This window comes from Choloepus didactylus, chromosome 6 (genome assembly GCF_015220235.1).
Source record: "Choloepus didactylus isolate mChoDid1 chromosome 6, mChoDid1.pri, whole genome shotgun sequence".
NCBI lineage: Eukaryota > Metazoa > Chordata > Mammalia > Pilosa > Megalonychidae > Choloepus > Choloepus didactylus.
In genome coordinates this window covers 51,983,851-52,006,023 of record NC_051312.1, presented here as the reverse complement: position 1 = coordinate 52,006,023, position 22,173 = coordinate 51,983,851, and the positions used below count along the sequence as shown (strand labels likewise).

The following is a 22,173-nucleotide window of genomic DNA, read 5'->3' as shown; positions in this document are numbered from 1 at the left end:
TGCTGTGTTATAGAGTAGAAACGTCTTGAGGCTGTCACTATCTATTGTCAAGCTGCTTTTCAAAAAGAGTGGACTAGGGTATTAGCCCCATCAGTAATTATTTTTTTTTTTTTTGACTTTGAAAGATACTTTCATTGGCTTTTTAAAAGACAAATGAAAATGAGAATAACTTACTCAGAAAACTAATTTTCAAAACTTAAATGAAACAAATATAATATCTAATACAACCTCTTCCTATAAGGATCTAAATAAGATGGGCATTGCTAAAAAACAAGTTCCTCATTTGAGAATTCCTAAAAAAAAAAAAAAAAAAGATTTTTCTTATAATGGACATTTAGTACAGCCACATTTTCTTAAAATTTGTTCTGAAATAATCTATATCTTAAACATCCAAATTTTCTATATATATATTGCATTCACTTAATTTAAAATTAATGAAAATATATCTAGACACAAATTCTAAAAAAGCAATGCAGAAAGTAATTTATGCATGGTTATTTACAGAAAGAGTTTTACTGAATAATGTAAATAACATGGTCAAAAGTCTGACAAAACCTATCTAATAATCCACACTGCAGGTTTCAATAAACTTTATATATAACAAAGAACATTTTCTGTGCAGTTACTAGATGAATCTAAGAGCCAGACACTAAAACATTTGACATGGTAATAATTTCATTTTTATTATACTAAATGTCGGGTCAAAAGTCAGAGGCACTCACATGCTGGAAGACTGTTATCACTCAAATTCCTCCATTATATCAAACACTGATTAACCAAATGTGACTGGACATTACTGCAAACAGCTTTAAGGTTTCTCTCAAGTATATGCAAATTTTTTAAATGGCCACATATGCAAATGTACAAAACTAGTGAAATATAAATATTTAAGAGACTGAACAGAAATGGCTTTTGGGCATAAACCATCCTGCTATTCCGTTTTGAACTGTATCTTTTCTTAACTAATCTGTCTTCTATTATTAGTAGTCTTCTGTCCTATTGTAGGCTTACAGATTATCTGGAAATTTCACCTTGGTATAGGAAAGGAATGTCTGGTCGAAGCAGTCTCTACAAAAAGAAGAAATATCTTGTTCTATGAGCAGCTGCCATACGTTCAGACATATTTCTGACTTTTAGATAACTAACAAATCCTCTGAAGAAAAGAAGTCCAAGTACAAGGAATATTCACCCAAGCCAATACTGTCCATTGAAATATTCAGTAAAGTAATCAGAAGATGAAGAGTGCCAGCATGAAAATGCCACTATTACCCACTCTAAGCTGTTCTGCATCATGAAAGTGGTCTCTGGGTGGAGACACTCTTCCTCCTGAATTCTTTGATGTGTTTCTGCTGTTGCAGCTGCCATTGCAGCAGCCTTAGCCTCCTCAGCTTCATCGGATGTAGGAAGAGAGGCAGCGACACTGTAGGGAGGTGGCACAGGATAAAGCTCACTGTAAACTTCTGCATCTGAGGTTGTAGGTACTTCCACAGTAAACTGCTATAAGGTGGAGAAGAGTCAGTCTGAAGCCTGGTGCTGAAGGAGCTGTCTGTACAATCTGTGGTGCTGGGTTTGAAGTGGATAGCTGCTCTACAGCAGATGATTCTGAATTATCCTCTTCACTGTGAAGCCTGATTTCAAAAGTTACTATCAAGCTACATGCATGGTAAGGATTTTTTCCCCATCAGTAATTTCAACAGTAAATAATTTAAAGAGAGTTTTGTTTTTTGTTTTTTTTTTCCTAAATAGGCTGAAATTTACTAAAAACTTAACAGGTTACAGAAATAAAAGATTAACCCAAAGTGGGTTATTGGAATTTAACAAAATAGCTTGTGTAAATTAGTTTAGAGTTCATTTGCTGTTATTAATTATAAGTCAGGGCAGATAGTACTACTGTACTGTGCACTCACAGAATTTGGACACCTTATAGTGAGGTTGTTTAGGTGATGACCTTGGAAACCTAAAGACAAGGGTTTGATTAATGACTTAATCACTTAGCCATGAATTTGGACAAGTCACTTAACATCTTTGAGCCTCAGTGTACTCATCTATAAAATGAGGGTGATAAAATCTGCCTTGCAGAAGTGTTGTGAAGATTAAATGAGATAATATGTGTACATCATTTAGCATGAGGCTGGCACTCAATAAATGTCAGTTTCCATTCTCCCTTCCAAAGTTACTTCCTTTTCTGTGTTAAGATTCCCACCTTAGCACACATTGAAATAAATTGCCAGCAAGCCATTTTTTTTTTCTGTGGCATGCTGAACTCCTATGACTACAAGGGAGAAAGGGAGATTTAAAAATTTTTGTTTTGTTTTCATTTTTATTTTTTTTACATTTTTATTGTGAAATATATATACAGAAAGGTGATGACTTTCAAAGTATGATTTAACAGGTAGTTAAATAGGAAATTTCAAAGAATGTTATGGGTTACAGTTCCACAATTTCAATTATTTCCTTATTGTGAAATATAACATACATAATCATTTGTTTTTGCTTTTTACAATAATAGACAAATCAGAGAAAGCTGGAGTTTTTACAGCTGCCACATCAGGATGGGAACAGCATCATTTTGGGATTGCCACATGTGGACTGGGAGTTGTGATTCTGAAGGGGTGAGGTGAGGAGTAGAGATGAGAAGGGATGAACAAGGGAGGCAAGCAGAAGGGCAGAACTGTGATGGTTCCAGAGATAAGGGCAGTATTAGTCAGGGCTCTCTAGGGAAACAGAACCAACGGGAGACATCTGTAAATACGAGATTTTATATAAGTGTTTCACACAATTCCATAGGGCAGGCTGCTAGCTGCTTGGCAACTGTGATGACGGTTTCTGACGAATTCCCCAGGAGAAGCTGGCTGGCTGAAGTAGAGAAGAAAGTTCTTTTAAAAGTTCTTTTAAAAGTTCATCACTTCTTTTAAAACCTCCAACTGGTTGGATTAAACGTCTTTCATTGCTGAAGACACTCTCCTTATTTGATTGTAGATGTTGTCAGCCACAGATGCAATCAACCTACTGATGATTTAAGTCCATGAAACGTCCTGGCAGGAGCAGTTAGGCTACTGCTTGCTTGACCAGATAACTGGGCACCATCAACTGGCCAAGCTGACACACGAACCTAACCATCACAGGGACCAAGCAGGAAGATGAACGTGGTTCCTGGTGGAATCGATGAGGAGTTAGGAATCCTGAGAATGAAACACCTAAGTCATGGTACCAACAGAGCCCATTTCAGAAAACTTCTTATTTTGAAATAATTTTTATTTATAGAAAAGTTGTAAGAATAGTATATCTGTAGATCATTTTTCAGATTAACCAATTTTGAACATTTGTCACTTTGCTTTATCACTCTCTGTGTATGTGTGCGTACCTGCACTTTAGTGTGTATTTCCTAGGAACAAAGATTTTCTCTTCCATTACCATAGTATAGTTATAAATTCAGGAAATTTGACATTGATATGATACTTTAATCTACAGCACACATTCCAATTTCATTCATTTCAATAATGTCCTTTATACCAATTTTTTTCCCAATATATGATCCAGTCCAGGATCGTGCATTTCATTTAGTTGCTATAAGCCTGTAGCCTCGTTTCATCTGGAATGTATCTTAGATTTACTTTGTTTTCCATGGCATTGGCACTTTTGAAGATCACTGGCTAGTTATTTTATATGTCCCTCCATTTGGGTGTGTAGAGCCCATGTTTCAAATCCACTTCTGAACATGGAGGGGAGCCGGGCTCAGGATTCCTAGGCTTAGCCAGATGTGGGGAGCATCTGTAGCCCTTGGAGGTGAAGCAGTCAGAACACAGGTGAGGCAGATTCTGGCTGGGTTGAGCCTCTGAGTCATAGGACTGGAAGGGACCTTGAGGGGACACCAAATCCATCTGCTTGGGCTTTAGCAGAAGCACATTTCCACTCGCTCAGACACACCAGCCTATTTTTAAAGACTTCCAGGGAAAGTAATTCTGTGTGTGCTTCTTGCTAACCCACACCACTGCCATTTGCCCTCCCTGTGTGAAGTATAAGCCTTGCTCCTTGTAGTTCAACAAGGCTTATACTTTTTTTTTTTTTTCATCCTGTTTTCAGGAAGGACTCAACTGTGAGTCTTGAGTCACAAGCCCTTCATTATGTTTAAAGAACTGGATTTTATCACTAGCCCCTTAAGCTTCTTTTCTTTAGCCTAACCTAAAAAAGGGAACTTAACCTATACAAATGTAAGGTGTTGTTATAATAGCAGCAATCATGGCATAACATTATATCATACCATTAGCACAATATCAACACATTATCATAGCAATAACACATTTAATTTTATTATTGTATTTATTATCCATAGACCTGATTAGCAAGAGGGCACTCTAGAATATCTTTTTTGGTCACCTACACTTTCTTTTTTTATTATAAAATAATACATGCTTATTGTAAGATACAATCTCAAACATTCCAGAAGAGTAAATGAAGTAAAATTCCTCTCCTTTCTTCCTCCCTACCCTCAATCACATTCCCAAAACTTAGCCACTTTTTATAGCTTTGATGTCTGGGGTCCTAGATATTTTCTGTACAAATATAAGGATACATGCGTGCACACATATACACACAAACACACACAATGTAATGAAAATAAAAATGGGAACATATAGATATTTTTCATTTTGATAATATTTTCTGAATATAAAAATAATATGTGTTCTTTGTGGAAAATATAAAAACAGCAAAAGGAGAAAATTTTAAAAATCATCCACAATCCCACCATTCACCTCTGTTAATGAATGTTTTCTGAACTTTTTTGATACGTGTGTGTCACTATATGTTCTCCTTTTTAATGCTGTTTTCTTCCTTGATCTATTCTGAGCATATCAGACAGTTTAATGTTTTTCCTTCTTAATTTGGGATGCAATTGGATGTAATTCTCTCATGAGGTTGGTTTATGAAAGACTGGGAGAAAGGTAAACTCACAGAAAGAACAAGCAGACTGGCAAAGAATTAGGAGACCAGGGATGCAGAGATATTTCCAGGGGTCAATAGACCTCCTAAGATAGAACACACAAAACAACTGGAGGAATATGGCTTCAGATGGTACAAGAACATATTTACCTTCAGTACCTTCCATGTGCAAGTCTAGACTCCTCTACTCTGGTCATTAATTCATTTATTCATTCACTACTAATTCACTGCTATTGACAATGCTGGTAATAAAATATTGAATAAGACAGTTATGGACCATGACTTTCTTTTTCTGGAAGTTTAGTGGGGGTTTCTTTTTTGTGCCACAGAAAACTATGGCTAAATCTCATTGGCTTGTGGGGATTTTGAGATCATTTTCTTCTCTAGCTTTGCATTGAGAGTCTTCTGATGCAAAATTCAGCAGGGATGATTTTGCAAATCAATTCTTCTTGATGCAGTCAAGAACATTATGTACTTTCTTCTCAAAAATTTGTTCAGATTTAGACTATTTTAGGATAAAGGAGAATATGGAATATCTTGCTTTGAGGGTTAAGGTGGATCATGTCAGTCCCTACTTTTTTCTCATACCTTTGCATGCCCATCCCTTTAAGTTGACTCTGTCACAGTCCCCATTTCCCTAGTCAATCTAGAGAAATAGAGGGCAAATAATAACGTTCTTCACACCATCCTCTCCTCTGGGTATAGTAGACGTTGGAATTATGTCATGTCTCAAACCTTGACTCACAGGCTCTCCCCTATCCTCTAACCCCCTTCTCCCTCATATCCTTTTCCGGGTCTAAGATATGAGTGTTGTGATGATGGCAGGGTTGCAGCAGCCTCATAACTATCCTCTTTTCTCATTTTCCTCACTGACATCACAGAATAGGGTTTCCATGAGGGAAATACAGCTGGATTATAGTTAACAGATTCCAAGGGTTACTGTAAATTTGCTCTAATAAAGAGACCATGACTGGGACAACAACTACAAATAGAGTCAATGTCTGATGAGTTGATGATAAACTACTATCATTCCTTTAGTCCATCTCTTTTCTCTACCAGCCATTCAGTAAAGTGAGATGAAAATGTGTTAAAAATCTCTATATATCTGTAAATTGGAGGTGAAAGTCCCCTCTTTACAGTTATTGTGTAAATTAAATTATGATGTGTAAAAATACTGAAAAGGTGCTTGGCACCTAGAAGCTGTTTATATGTTGCAGTTGCCTTTATTCTATAGATCAGTGGTTCTTTACCTTTCAGGGTCACTGGCTTCTTTGAAAATCTGATGAAAACATCGAGCTTTTGATCCAAAACATAGTATGCATATACAGACCAAGCAAAGTTTTACATATAATTTCAGAAGTTCCTTGCATCCATTGAGGTTCAGAGGGCCAAAGAAACTGGATTAATAACTCCTGCTATAAATAGTCACTTTGAGTACTAAACACTTGCTCTGTCTCTGCTACTATCATCAAGACACTCTATGCTTCCACTTTTACAAATAATAATTATGTACAATAGGCTTTCACTGTTATTATATCATTTAACCTTTGGGAAATCCTGTGGGGTCAGTATTATTAGCCTTCTTCACAGACTGGGAGGAAAAAATATGTTTGCTTTGTATTGCCCCATTGTAAACAAGCTCCATTGAAGACATGGAGCACATTGTTTTATTCACTATTGTTTCTCTAACTCTTTACACAGTTTCTGTATATGGTAGGTGCTCAAAGTGTTTGAAATAAATGAAGGGAAAATGTGAAAAGAGGAGTCTCATGTCCTAAATAATAGGACTCAGTAATTTGAGGTTTGATCAGGGAAAAGCTGAAATTCTATTAAGCCTTCCTGTGGGCTTTTCCCAGAGCCATCAGAGATATAATGAACTCTTGGTAAATGTGTGGTGGATGAATAGATGGATAGGTGGATGAATGAACAAAACCTCATTTCTATAAAGTGGCATTACTGCCTAAAGCTTAGTGTTTTAAGACAACCATTTTATTTTGGTGTCAATTTTGGGGGTCAGGAATTTGGGAAGTACTCAGCTAGGTGGTTTATCTCTGAGCCATGTGGCAGCAAGAGGAGTGACTGGGCTGAAAGAACCATTTCCAAGACGACTTTACTTCCATGCTTGTGCCTTGGCAGAAGCATCTGGAAGACTGGCCTCCTCTAGACTCCTGTCCCTTCCCAGGCAGTGTCAGAATCTCTCCACTTGATTTTTCTAGCAGGGTAGTCAGACTTCTTACACAGCAGCTCAGGGTCTAAGATTGAAAGCAAATCCTATAGAACACTTAAGCACTATGTCCAGAATTGGAACAGTATCACTTCCACTGCATCTATTTTTCAAAGCAGTCACAGGCTGGCCTGTGACTCAAGGGATGGGGAGGTAGATCCCACTCTTGGTGGGAAATTGTCAAAGGATGTACAGCAATCGGTAATCTGCTACAGTCTCCTTATCCGAGTCAGAAGTTTCACAAATGTGAAGCTATGGATTTGCTCTTGTTGCCACCCTCAATCAGATTTTCCTCATGGACTAGCCTTCATTTGCCAAATATCGGTAAATAATTCTATAAACCCTTAGATTAAAATTCACTGAAGCTTGGATGCATATCTGAATTAATTTTCATGCTTCAGTGAGCAGGTCTCAGGGGTAACATAGGAGTGTCTGTGTTCTAGTTACTTAAGATAATTCAAACTTCTCCAAATCTGGTGGGATCAAGCAGCCCAAAATATCATTACAGCTAAAAATTTACTCTACAGTGAAGTGTCATTACAAATCAACCCAGCACTGTCTACCTCCTGGGCATGCAAAAAATTCAGCACTGCCATTTTCAGGATATTTTAGCATTTCAGCAGGGAGTATGGCTAAGTAAGAGCTAAAATAGCATAACGATCCCAGAAACCACATAGAAGAAAGGAAATACAAATAGCACAAACAAGTATAGGGCATCTCGGACAATCAAAGAGAGCTAAAGTTTATCTGCAACATCAGTTTCTAGAGGCTCCAAATTTTGAAGAGTTTTACTTCTAAAGGTTTTCATTAACCTACCCCCATTCCTTTTCCCCTCACCCACAAATTCAAATTATTTCCACCAGGCACAGGAATTATTGTCTCCTTTTGTCATGATCTTAATCTCTACCTGTCACAAACATTTATATTGCATATTTAGTTTCAATGATCCAGGGTTTTTGCTATTTGATTAACTGTTCAAAAAGAGGAACTGGTTGGTTTTGTTAAATGCAAATGTTATCTTGGATCATTTTGGCCCATAGGACATTTCTATATGTGGGCTGAGTTTACCGGGGGTGGGGTGGGGTGGGGTGTGCGTGACACATTTTATAAATGAAAGATCTGCCCTAACTTAGGTGGATTAAGTGCAAAGCATCTGGCAACCTTAGAATACAAGAGCAGAGGAGAGAAATAGAAGATGGGATGGATCTGAGGCTACAAATGTTAACCTCAGAGAGGACAGCTGGGAGAATGGCTTGGTGTCTAATGGGACACGATGATCCCAGCCCCATTCACAATCTCTCATTCCTGAGGCACCCACTAAAATATGAGCTTCATGGGGACCAAGATCTTGGTCTTTTTGTTCACTAAACACCTCGACACCTAGAACAAAACTTGGCACTTAACGAATGCTCGGTAAATAATTAGTTCATTTTAAAGAAATGAAGCCCCTGAGGTTTGCTTAAAGGAATCTAGAAGGATAATTGAATGTGAGTGTAGTTACAGGAGCTCTGTTCATACTACAGAAATGTTACATGCCATGAGGGAATGAAGCTAAGATACCAGCAAGCACTGGGCAAGTCTCAGAGCGCTTGCCCAAAGACAGGGTGCAATGAAGGGCTCTACACGATTAAACATAGCAACCAGCCAGAGCTAAGATGAAGAGACCCAGGAAGAAATCCTATTGTGTGATAATAGTGAGGAAAATGATGAAAGAGGACAGTGATGAGGCTGCTGGAACCTACTATCATCCCAACACTAATTTCCTAGGCCTAGTGAGCAGTAAGAAACAAGGGGATGGAGTAGAGGGGAGAGCCTGTGAATCAAGATTTGAGATATGATATAATTCCAACATCTACTATACTCAGAGGATAGGACTGTGTGAAGAGCACTATTAGTCACCCTCTCTTTCTCTAGATTGACTAGGGAAATGGGGACTGTGATTGAGTCAACTTGAAGGATGGGCATGCAAAAGTATGAGAAAAAGTAGGGACTGACATGATCCACCTTAACTATGGAAGCAAGATATTCCATATTCTCCGTTCTCCTAAGATAGTCTGAATCTGAACAATTTCTCAAGAAGAAAGTGTGTAATCTTCTTGACTGCATCAAAAACTGACTTGCAAAATCATCCCTGGTGAATTTTGCATCAGAAGACTCTGAATGTAAAGTCAGAGAAGATAATGATCTCAAAATCCAAGTAGACCACACACTAACAAGAATTATCTTGTTAGGTTTTTCTGCACAGAAAAGAAAGCCCCACTAACTATTAAAGAAAAGAAATGATCAAGGTCCATGCATGTCTTATTACCAGCAGAGTCAATAGTGATGGATGAATGAATAAATGAATGGCCAGAGCCTGTTTCTACTGCAGCAACTCCCACCCACATCTCTGGCTTATACAGAAATTCAGAACAGTTACAAAAGTAATTGTCAACAATACTGATGGAGTTCATGCATTAATCTTGGGAATTCTTCTAAGCCCTTTTGGGAAACACATTTTGGGTTTGTGTGTGTGAGTCACACAGAAAAAAATCCACTCTGATATTTCAATCCCCATAACTTCGGATTACTTCATCTACATTATACTGTGAATTTAAAGCATCTTAAATTCATTTAGCATGGGCCACTGTTGAGTCCAGGTTTCAATGTACTCATCAAACCAATAATTAGAACCACTCTTGGTTGCTGGAGTTAATGCATTTGCATCTTTGGTAAATGTGCCTGTATTGGTATGTTTAAATTTGACAAGAATTAGGTTCCATCTTCCTTCCTACATGGAATTAAGTTCCGTCTTCCTTACCTGCAAGGTAATACATGTAGCTCTGGCTGGTTGCTGTGTTTAATCGTGTAGAGCCCTTCATTGCACCTTGTCTTTGGGCAAGCGCCCTGACGCTTGCCCAGTGCTTGCTGGTAAATTAGCAAAATATTGAAATTTATCGTGTTATATAAGCTTTCTTCTCCTGATTTGATTTTGTAATTTTCCTCCCTGGAGAATGCTGGGATCTGACTCTGATTAAAGGTTTGGAATGGGGAATAGGAGTAGAGCACAAGGAGAGTTACCTATCTCTTGCAAGATTACCTATCTCTGACCTATCTCTCTTAGATGGCACCATTAGAGTATCTTAAAACAAGGCAGACACCCACTTAACAGACAGAAACATACGATATTTGGGCAGGAAATAGAGGTTCAGTGGGAGATGGAGTTTCAAAGTATTCTTGAGTCCTTTGAATCCTCTCATATATATCCCATTGAATTCTCAGCAGGTACTCCTTCCCAGCCAGTGCTCTAGCTCATATAAAAGTCCTGGCAAGGTAATACATTCGACTGACTATATATAATTCAGTAACCAAGAGGATCTAATTCAGTAACCAAGAGGATCTAATTCAGTAACCAAGAGGATCAATTTCAAGACACAGAAGATTATTTCAGCCCATTTATTGGTCTCTAAAAAATAGCTGCTCCATGCCATTGCCGTTAAATTTCCCAGGCCCTTCATATTGTTCTATGACCATAGCCATTGGTTCCTCAAAGTCTTCCTTTCAATGAACAATTTATTCCAGGTAACCGTAGGCAATTATTTAATTAGCCGTTTTGTCATTGTATGCCATGTCTTTAAAGACCTGTCCTATAATTTTAGCAGGACTTTCTTCAGCCCTAATCAGGCTAGAGAACAAATCTTAGATTCACCCCATTTTCCAGATGTGGTAGATCGTATTTTCCGGGAGTGGCCATAAGAATATTTGACATTTCACATGCTCTTCTGCAGTGACCTTGCTCCTCTGCCTCACAAGCTGGAGTCTACTTCCTCTTCAGTCCTGTCTGGACTGGCCTTAGTGACAAGATGTGGTTTCTGATACTAGGTCAGAAGAAGCACTTCAGCTTCTGCCTCGATCTCTAGGAACGCTCACTCTCCAGGCAGTTCCCTCAGGATGCTGCCTCTTCTATCCCAGACTCCACGTTCTAGGGAGCCAAAGCCATGCAGAGGCCCACATGTAGTCGCTCTGTTAGGCAGTCCCAACTACTTCCAGTCCTTGAGTTATCTCAATACAGGCTCCAGATACGTGAGTGAAGATGCTCCAAATGATTCCATCCCCCACTGCTTTGAATACTTGTCCCTGGAGCGGGGACAAGTTATCGTTGTATGCCTAATCTGAATTCCTGACCCATGGAATCAGGAGCATAATAAAAATGGTTGTTGTTTTATGCTGCTAAGTTTGGGATGGTTTGTTATAGAGCAATAAATAACTGGAACACCAGGGGATATTACCCATAACCATTCTTGGTACTGATTTCTATATCCATCAAGGTTCTTGAGTTTTAGGGTATAAGAAAATAAAAACTGGCTCTGGATGATTTAAGCAGTAAAGAATTTTATTGAAAGGATAGCAGGACACCGAGAGTGACTGGGAAGGCCAGTGAAACAAACATGTGTTTGAGTCAGAACCAGGGGCAAAATTACCCAACTGTACTAGCTCAAAAGAAACAGTGATGCAGCCCCCAAACACTAGATACCGGTTTAGAGTTCCAACCTCCCAGGAGTTGAACTTGAATTTAGAAAATGTTTGTTGCTACCACTGCTGCCACCAGAAATACCAGAAAGCATTCTCCCACATCCCTTCTTTGTATCACTTGTTCCTTACTCGAATTCTGGATACGTACTTCTGACCATCTAATCTTAGCTGGAAAATCAAGTGTCAGGTGTTTTCAGCTTCATTTTGAGGGGGTTGAATTGATAAGGTGGGTATCACAAATTGACATAACCCAAGTTGGACTTGGTAAATAAATGTTGAGGTGGCTGAGGCTATGCTACTCTCTAACAACATTACCACCAGGTTATAAAGGAAGCAAATTTCTGCCAAATTTTGCCATACTTAGTTTTTTTGTTATGTAAATATTCATTAGCAAGCAGGCACAAGACAGTTCACAAAACCTGTTCTGTAAACTTGATGAAATCCCAGCTCTCTCTTCTTTTTGATGCTCTGACTACAACCCATATGAAAGGCTCACTCAAGGCAGACAGGCCAATACTCCAGAGTCTGGGTTTTGTGCCCTCCGTTGGCCTCAGATGACTAGAAGTGGCTGGAGAGTGGTTGTTTAGCAATAAAGCCTTAGGTTCCATCTCTGTGAGGGATAGCTAGTGGTCTCAAAGGATCTTAGTCTTAGACTCTACTCATGCAAGGGTGGATTGCCTCAAAAGTATTTTAGTGTATATTTCTTGAACCAACTTTAATTTCACCAGTGAATTAATAAGCCACTAATTTCCCCTCTGAAAACCATTTTCTTACATTCAGTGTCCTGGTGAATATAACACCTGTTGTTTATCAAACTTGGGAAACAAAAACACTGAATTCATCTGATGTAATGCAAACCGATCACCACTGGGCTGTTTCGAATGATACGCTATTGTTCAGGTTTGAATCTACTATGTACGCCAGAGGAGACTGTTCTCCCCCCTTTTTTTTTCACCATATTTTTTATTGTAGAATATACCATGTATACATAGAAGTGATAACTTTCCAAGTGAAATTTAATGAGTAGAGAGCAAATTTCAAAGAATATTATAGGTTACAATTCCACAGTTTCAGTTATTTCCTGATTGTGAATATATAACATATATACAAAACATATATACAAAAAAGGTAATATCTTTCAAAGTATGCTTTAAAAAGTAGTTACATAGGAAATTTCCAAAGTTGTTATGAGTTATAGTACCATAGTTTCAATTATTTCCTTACTGTGAAATATTATATATATATATAAAGGTGATAGCTTTCAACAGTAGTCCCCCAAACCCTAAAGAATACCCAGATCCTTGAGACTCTATAAAGGTTTCACTCACTAAGTTTATTCTTCAGAAACTTAAACTCTTCAGAGAACTCCTATGCCAGCTAAGTCCCAAAGACTGTTATTTTAATCCAATATTGTGGGGATAGACTTATTGTGGGTGGGACCTTTTGATTAGGTTGTTTCCATGGAGATGAGACCCTGCCTATTCAAGGTGGGTCTTAATTAGTTTACTGGCATCCTTTATGACAGGATAAAAGGCAGATACATTTTGAAGAGAGCAGAGAGACACTTAGAAAATGCCCAGAGCCAACACAGACCCAGACATTTGGAGATGCTAAGCTAAGAGATGAAGTCCAGAGTTTGCCCCGGAGAAGCTAAGTGAAAACCCACAGATGCTTAAGGAGAAAGCCACTGGAATCAGAAGCTGAAAGCAATGCAACCCAGGAACAAAGGACAAGCAGATGCCAGCCACATGCCTAACCAGTTGACAGAGGTGTTCCAGATGCCATTGGCTTTTTCCTCAGAGAAGTTATCTACCTCTTGATACCTTAATTTGGACATTTTCATGGCCTTAGAACTGTAAATCTGTAAGCTAATAAATCCCCATTGTAAAAGCCAATCCATTTCTGGTATTTTTCATTTGGCAGGATTAGCAAACCAGAACAGCTAGCTTAAATAAATTTATATATTAACTTTAGTCAAGCACACATTTATCACACAATATATCATGAAAGATTTTAAAGTAAATTACAGATATCGTAAGAGTAGCCCCAATACAGAAAGTGAGTTCAGATGCTGAGTGACCACAAATACGATACTTATCCTTTACACACCATGTTGACTCCTGAACTCTATGTAAATACCCATTTACAAGGCAGATCACAGATGATATATAGCCCAAATCATTGGGGAATGACATTTGGGAGTCATTAAGTCGCCTATAGAGCCTCAGCTCCTGAGTTTCTATGAGGAAAACAACATGTCATTCTGATAGGGGACTTCTTGGGGACAAAATGTTGCCCCTTTAAAAACAAAAGGTCTGAGATATAAGCCAAAATGCAAATGGGTTTGATAGGGTATTTAGAGAAGAATAGATTCCATCTGCACTTTTTTCTGATCCTCCCCTTCGAATACAGGATTATATGTCTGAAAGACATATTTTTAAACACCAGTAAGAAGAAATGTTGACAGCAACGCTTATATTACTATTATCCTTAGCACTCTATATTTTATAAGAATTTGCACCTATTTTATCTATTTATATTTTGACCCATCCAAACAGTCTGTAAAAGTTTTTATCCCCATTTGATAAGTGAGGAAATGGAGGCGCTTAGATAGTACTTGATTGTACCCCAAGCTCATAGGACTTTTATGTGCCCTGACTCCACAGCTGGAAAATAGTTGATTGCACAAGCATGCAGATTGGACATCATCGCATAGATGTCAAGAGATTATGCATGTGTGTTGCCTGGTTATCATAACATAATCCGATGACAATGAAGGAAGACAGGTTGATGGCATGATATGAATTTGTTTGCAGATTTGGATGCTAGTTTCAGGTGATAATGTGGTAGGCTGAGTTATCTACGCAAGGGGAGAAGATGTTCTTAATCTTAATTCTATTCTTGTGGATGTGAACCCATTGTAAATAAGACCTTTTGCAGATGTTTTTTTAGGTAAGTTGTGGCAAACTGAAGCAGGGTGGATCTTAATCCATGTTACTGGAGGCTTTATAAAAAGAAAGCAATGGGGAGGAGTGAGAAGCCAGAAGTCAGTGGGAACCCATAAGAGAAAGGAGAGAACATCAGCACGTGATGGGAAAGCCAGTCAGAATGCTACTGAACCCGGAGGAAGCAAGCGTTACCATCCTCCAAAACCATGAGATGATAAATTCCCAGTGTTTAAGTCAGTTAACATAGCAGCTTGAAAAACCATGACATAGTTTTTGCAAATATGTATGTGAAATACACTGGTGTTCCAGAGTGATGTTGGGAATATAGACACCTTGGAAAGCCCCCACTCAAGGCTTTCCACAACATGGAAGGACAGGCATCCTGTATGGGCAGAAGAACATACCTGAGTGCATGTCCCGTGAGGAAACAGAGGTGATTGGCAAAACTGTGTAAAGTGAAGCTCCTTCAGTCCGATATTCTCCAGTAGCCTTTGTGGAAAATGCATCCATCGGTCTCATTTGCATATACCGTAACGTGTGCAGACTTTTCTGTCAGATTATTCATCTTTATGAAGCCTCACCTCCAGTCTTCCGTGGAATCCCTTTATTACCAAATGCAGAAATGGACAAATAATCATGTAAGTGTTTCATTTTTTTTCTTCTACATCACAACCACACCTACCTTGAGTATTTACTACTACTAGTGGGGCAGTGGTATGCATTTTACGTGGGTATGTTATTTAACTGTTACTATAACTCTGTGAGGTAGTTTTTGTTATTATTCTATTCTTTTAACTGGGGTTTAGATTAAAAAAAAAAAGAACTTTCTCAGTATCTTATAGCTCCCAAGTAGCTTAGATTTGAACACAGTTTTCTTTCCCTCCAAAGCCCAGAGCTCTTCACACCACTGCTCAGAGAGAAGATTCTGTATCTCTCTCAGATCAGAAATGAAGAAGGGTTCATGGTGTGATGTGTTCCGTTCATGGAACTGCTGGTTCTCAACTGCCTAGGGTCTGACAGGGGGAAAAAATGTGCTATCCCATAGAAAGCCAGGAGTTCAGTCTTGCTTGGGTCCATGGAGGAAATTGCCTATGTTACTTTAATATTATTCAAAGCAACATGCAACCTGTGTCTAGTAGAGGCATTTGCCATATATCTGTATAACCATTTGTGGCTAGGAAAATTTATTTCTCTTTTCTTTATACCACTGCAGCTGCATGACATTTTGGAGGATTACGGCTGGGGGAGGAAGGATGTCCATAGGTAGAGTGAAAAGTCAAGTGGAATGTTCAGAAATTTGCCCTTTTATGCAGCCTTTGTTTAATTAAGTTCTCCCTAGCACCTTGGACCTTTTAGCCAACATGACATGTTTTGAATCCCCTTCCTATGATCCAATGCTATTGAGAGGCTCCTACCTTCATTCCCAATCTGTACCCTTTCTGTCTTGTTCTCTATCATGGCTCCTCATCTTTAAATTTTTCTTGTACTTTGTCTTTACTAAACATCAAGGACAATGGAAACGTCCTCATATACTTTGCTATTCCCTACCCAAAAGGTAATTAAATAAGTAAATTCACTTTAATTAATTAATAGACTTCGATAAAGCATGTATCTTGTACCTGTTATGAAACTCTGTGTTCTTAGTATCATCTTTAATCTTTGCAAACATTTAAGAAGTCATATTTTTATACCAGTTCTACAGATGAGGAAATTGTCCTGTGAGGTAAAATATCTTACCTATTTTCCGACAGCCAGAAAGTGGCAGCCAGGAAGGCACAGAACCAGGACTGGAAACTGTGTGTCTCTTAAGACTATGCATTTTCCGTGGTGTCATATTGCCTTTCAATTTCAGGACCAGTAAACTAATTTGTAGTAATTCCTTATTTTTTATCCTGCCATCATTGTTGAAGTGCTACCTTCTTTTGGAATCAAGTTGCCCCCGAGATCAATTTTAGGAATTGGGAAATTGTATAGGCTGAAAGATGCCTTAAATGAATGTCATTCTCTAAAAAGAAAAGCTCTCTAAAGCTGTAGGAAGCTGGGCTGAAGTAACCAATTTCTATCTATGTTCATGTTAGAGAGGCTTAACCTAGAATAACTTTTTGAATGAAATCATTGACCTCATTTTTCTTCTTCTCCTAAACAGAATCAGTTAGAGATAAGTATATGTTTATCCCTTGCCATTTATTCTTGGTGTCTATAGCGGTTTTATGGATTAGCTGTTTCTATGGCCCTATATATGTTTATACAAGCTTCCTGTAGTTCCTTTTGGCTTTAATTTCCAGATACTATGATTGCTAACTGGGATGGTGAAGCCCAGTGAAATTCCTCTAGTACTGAAAGGCCCATTTATTATTATGTGTCATTGAAATGGTTTTCAGTGGGCCTCGGAGATGACAAATTTTGGCTTCCCATAATAAGTAGGTATTAAATAAGAACATTTTAATTCCCTTATTGTTTTATAACCTTTAACAATTGGAGTCTTATCTCTCAGTAGACTGTGAACTTTGAAAGTTGAGGCCATATTTCTTTATCCCTGGCATGAAGCCAGATGAACTGTGCTATAAGATTTAACTTTTGGTTTCCTTTAACAATTCTTAGGAGGACAGAAAATCTTGTACATGTAAAATTAAGTGGACATTTACTTCTCCCTTGGAAATAATCTCCTGTGGCTTTATTTTGGAAGTGAGTAGTCAATAATTCATTCAACAAATATTGGAGCATTGACTATATGTTGGGAACTGTGATAGATGCAAAATCCCTGCCCTCGAGTTGCTGAGAGTCTGGTAGGGAGAAGTATATCAAAACATAAATTGCACATCATGTGGATTCTAACAGAGATGAGTTCACAGCACTGTGGGGGCTCAGAGGAGTGAGGGGCTGACTCTATGAAATGAGTGAACAAGGGTGGAGAGGATTTGCCTGCTAGACAAAAGAGAATAAGGTATCCCAATTAAGGGATGCAGCTGGCTTGAAAGTGCATGAACTATTTGGAAAGCCTTGAAAAGTTCAGAGTAACCAACTTTTGAAGTAAAGAGGTAGGGAGTAGAGGAGGGGGTAAGCTGGGGCCAAAGAGAATCATCAAAGCACTTGTATGCCAAGGTCAGGAATTTGGACTTCTCCCATATGCAAGGGGTTAAGATGAAGAGGTTCAAAAGGTAAAGTAACAAAGATCATTTTCCTTTAGCCTTCGAGAATGGGGACAGGTGATAGCAAAGAAATGTTTATTAACTTTGGGTCAATCAGGAAGGGCAGCAGGTGAGATAGGGCAGATGTGATTAACCAATACAAAGAGAAAACCAATTCCATTTTTTCCTCTTCTTTTTTTTTTTTTTAAGTTTTTATTATAGTAACATATATATAACTGTGATGGTTAGGTTCATGTGTCAACTTGGCCAGGTGATGGTGCCCAATTGTCTAGTCAAGGAAACTCTGGCTTAAGCATTACTGCAAGGGCATCTATAGCTGGTTAATAAACCAGAGGGCTGACTTATTAAATCTTCAGTCAATTGACTGCATGTGTGGCTTCTTACATCAATGAAGGGAGCGTCTTCCACAATGAGAGAATTCAGTCAACTGGATTTAAGCCAAGCAGTTGAAGACTTTTAAGGGGGAGAACTTTCACTTCTTCTTTAGCCAGCCAGTCTTTCCTGGGGAGTTCATCAAAGACCTTCATTGGAGTTGCCAGTTCACTGCCTGCCCTACAGAATTTAGGCTTCTGCATCCCCACAGTTGTGTGAGACACTTTTTTTTTTTTAAAATAAAATCTCACATTTACAGATATCTTTTGGCCTCTTTTTCCTAGAGAACCCTGACTAATACAACTCAAAATTTCCCATTTTAACCACTTTCACGTGTACAATTCAGTGATAATAATTATGTTTACAATATTATTCACCTCTTTTTTATTAGCATTTTGCTTTCCTGATTAAAGTTATTTGATTTGAATAATTGCAGAGTGGGGCTTTGGATAAAACTTTTCAGGAAGGAAATAGGAACCTCTGGCATTTTCTTTTTCATGTTTTGTTTTATTGATAATTCACTAGCGATTTACCAGTAGGAGCCAAAATGTATCCATCTCTAGAATTTCCTAAGGGTTTGCATCCTTGGCCTTCATTCACATTAGCAGTCTTATTAAGGATCTCAGGTCTTTTCCTTCTTCTACGTGGTCTCGAGAGAGGAGGGAAATCCTGTCTGTTACACATTGTAGCTCATTGCATTATCAGTCTTTGCATATTTCTGCAAAGTCAGAGGCTAAGGGAACTTGGAAGACATTTTTAAAAAATGGCATCGAAATGTGATGTGTCAGTGGAAAGGGAGAGTCAGAGAACCACGGAAGAAAGAGAAGTGGGGCAACTATTTTTGCTTTCTACTTCTCACCAGTTATGAGTTTTAAATTCTATAATGTGTTAATGGGATACAATTTTCAAAGGAGATATAAGATCAGATATTTAAAAATACAAAAACAAAAAAATAGAGAGCCATCTTTTGTGAAAACATCTCTTTATTCTTTCTACATTGATTCAGTTCATTCAATTAAACAAATATTTGTTGAACTTTGCCTGTGTGTCCTTGAGGAATTCAGCATCTCCTGGAAGAGTTGGACACGTGAATCACCATCTATGAGACCAGGTTGTAAAATAGTTGAATGTATAAAGTTCTGAGGGTACACAAAGACAAGGACACTTAATTTTATCTGTGAGGGCTGAGGAAGGATTTGGAGTAGAAATACTTTCACATTTGAGCTAACACTTGAAGGATGAGTAGGAATTTTCCAGGAATGAAGAAAGTGTGTTATGGGAATAGGAAACACTACTGACAAAAGCTTGAAGAGTGGAAGTATATGGCATGCTGTGGAAACCGTTCATTTACTTTTGGTCCTGGAATCCAGCAGGTATGAGAGGAAGAGGCCTGCGAGGAGGGTGGAAAGCAGTGTTTCAGTTAGAATTCACTAGTTACAAGCAACTGAAATTGATGAAATAATGGGTACATATACACATGCAATCACTCTCACATATACCTATATGTCCATACCCACTCATACCCTCTCACACAAACCCTCACATGTATGAACACACTCATACACCTACTTTCACACAGTCTCTCCCCCCCATACACATGCCCACGCATACACTATATATATATATATATATATATATATATATATATATATATATATATATATATGAAGCATATGGGGCTCCTCACAGAAGTATAGTAAATGTCAAAGAGATCAAGAGAAACAGGAACTAGGGCATCAGAAACTGATGGTTAGCTCTTCAGACAGCCTCACGGGAATGAATCATGTCCCATTGATTTGTCTTAAACATCAAAGTTCAGTAAGTGAGTAACTGATTGGTACAATCTGGACACTTCTTGACTTGGAGAGAACAGGATCCCTTGACAAAGAGTCCTATCAAGCTGTACCAGTGGGGAAAAGTTAGATTCCCCAAATCAAAATTTGATTGCTATTACCCTAATTGATGAGAAAATCTACCGTTCACAAAAATGACAAATGTCTATGACAAGTAAGATGATCCCATATTGTGAAAGGTCTTATGTCAGCTGAGAAGTTGCAAGCATATTTTGGAAACTTCCTGGCCCATTGTTTGTTGGGAGAGAGGCAAGGGAGGAAGGGGTCAAAGAGGATGGCAGAATTTTGTTGCAGATGGATATATGGATAATGAAGCCTATAGAGATTATAGGAAGGTGACAAGTCTATTTTGAGAAGCCTGATGGATATATAGGGTGAAGATGTATCATGAATGTGGAAAGATAATTTAAAAATATATATGTCAGACCTATCTACAAATATGTCTGAATTTTCCAGAATAATTCCAGGCAGTTTTATTTAAAATATGGTAATCCACACATGTCTTATCCAAAAATTATTGGTTTATAGCCTCTGTGATGTAGAAAAGCTCCCAAAACAAATAAGGAAGTCAAAAAGACCTCTGAATAGTCAAAATGGATGTCATGGGACCCATGCTACTAAAACATTTTAATTACAAGAAATTGCCTAAAGGAGTTCTCTCAGAGACAATTAATTTTACTTTAGAAATTATTATAATAATCATAAGTATCTGTTTTCTTAGCCTATAGAAGATTAGAAGCATAAAATTAAAGTGAGTGTGCAACATACTGATAACTCCTTAAAATGAAAGCCTGATATTGAAAAATAAAGGAAATATAACGTTTCAAAGAATGAGGAGCTCTAAAGTTTAAGAGTCTGGGGTCACTTAGCATGGACGAAAGCCTTCTTATGCACATAAACAATACAAAAGGCAATTATATTAGTAAGAATAGGGTAGGTTATACTGCAGTAAAAAAAAAAAATTACCAAAATTTCGGGACTTACCGCAAAAGATTATTTGTTGCTCATGCAGATTGCTTCTGGTCTGGGTAACTCTCCAGGGATACTGATATCCACGTGGAGGCTCACTAATTTAGGTACTGTGTACTTGATACCTAAATCTCAACAAGTTCAACAATAAATACCATGGCAGGGGAAAATTGTCCTTGGAGGGCCTCCCTCCTGTTAATTGTTTTTCTCAAAAGGGACACATACGCTTCTACTCACTGGGTAGAAATGAAGACATAGCCCTGTCCAACTGCAAGGATGGCTGGCAAGTGTAATCTTCCCTGTGCCCAAGAGAGAAAAATTAGATATGGGTAAGCACTAGGGAGCTTTCCTGCAGTCATCCTGATTCTATAACCTAGGGTGATAATTAAAGTATATGATAGTGCTGGAGTCATCACAGCAAAGTCAAATCATGTTTGATTATATTTTGCTTTAGAAGAAAAGAGAAAAAATATAAGGCGCTTATTACATTTTATTTGTGGTAAGGTGCAGAAAACCTTGGTTCATATAATAATAACACTATTATCATTTGTCTGTGCAAGACCATCTAGTGCAATATATAAACGTGTCCTCCAATACTGGGGAAAATAAATAAAAAGGATTTTATCACATGAATAGGAGACTTCCATTGCCTAGAAGAAAGGTTGGCAAACTTTTTTTGAAAAGGGTCAGAGAACAAATATTTTAGGTTTCGTAGACCATATGGTCTCTGTCACAAAAACTCAACTCTGTCATTGTAGTATGAAAGCTACCATAGACAATATGTAAACAAATGGATGTTGTTGTGTCCCAATAAAAACTGACTTACAAAAATAGGTGGAAGGCCAGATTTGACCCACAGGCCATAACTATCCCTTGATCTAGAAGTTCAAATTGTGTTTATCTCTGTGGAAACTCAAGGGTTCCTCCTACTCTTTCTTGGATGCTGTGCAGTGGTCCACCAGACTCTGGAGTTTCCATACAGTTGATTCAGACAGTTTCTGCCAGTTCAGTAGCTGTTTTGGTGGAGGGATTGATTCCTGAACTCCCTACCCTGCCCTCTTTCCACCGTCCTCCCAGCTATTCTTTCTCAGTTATTTTGCTGGGGTCCTCCCCACTTCTTCATCCTTTAAATGTTGGTGTTTGTTAGGAGGTCCTGTGGCTTCTCTTTTTATTTTGTGCATTCTTCCTGAACAATATTATTATTC

At 38.2% G+C, this 22,173-nt stretch overlaps 1 pseudogene; it reads right to left on the bottom strand.

Moving 5' to 3' along the window:
• Positions 1-1,068: 1,068 nt before the first annotated feature.
• The window catches only part of LOC119536929, a 178,381-nt pseudogene continuing 157,276 nt past the window's right edge, over positions 1,069-22,173 (bottom strand).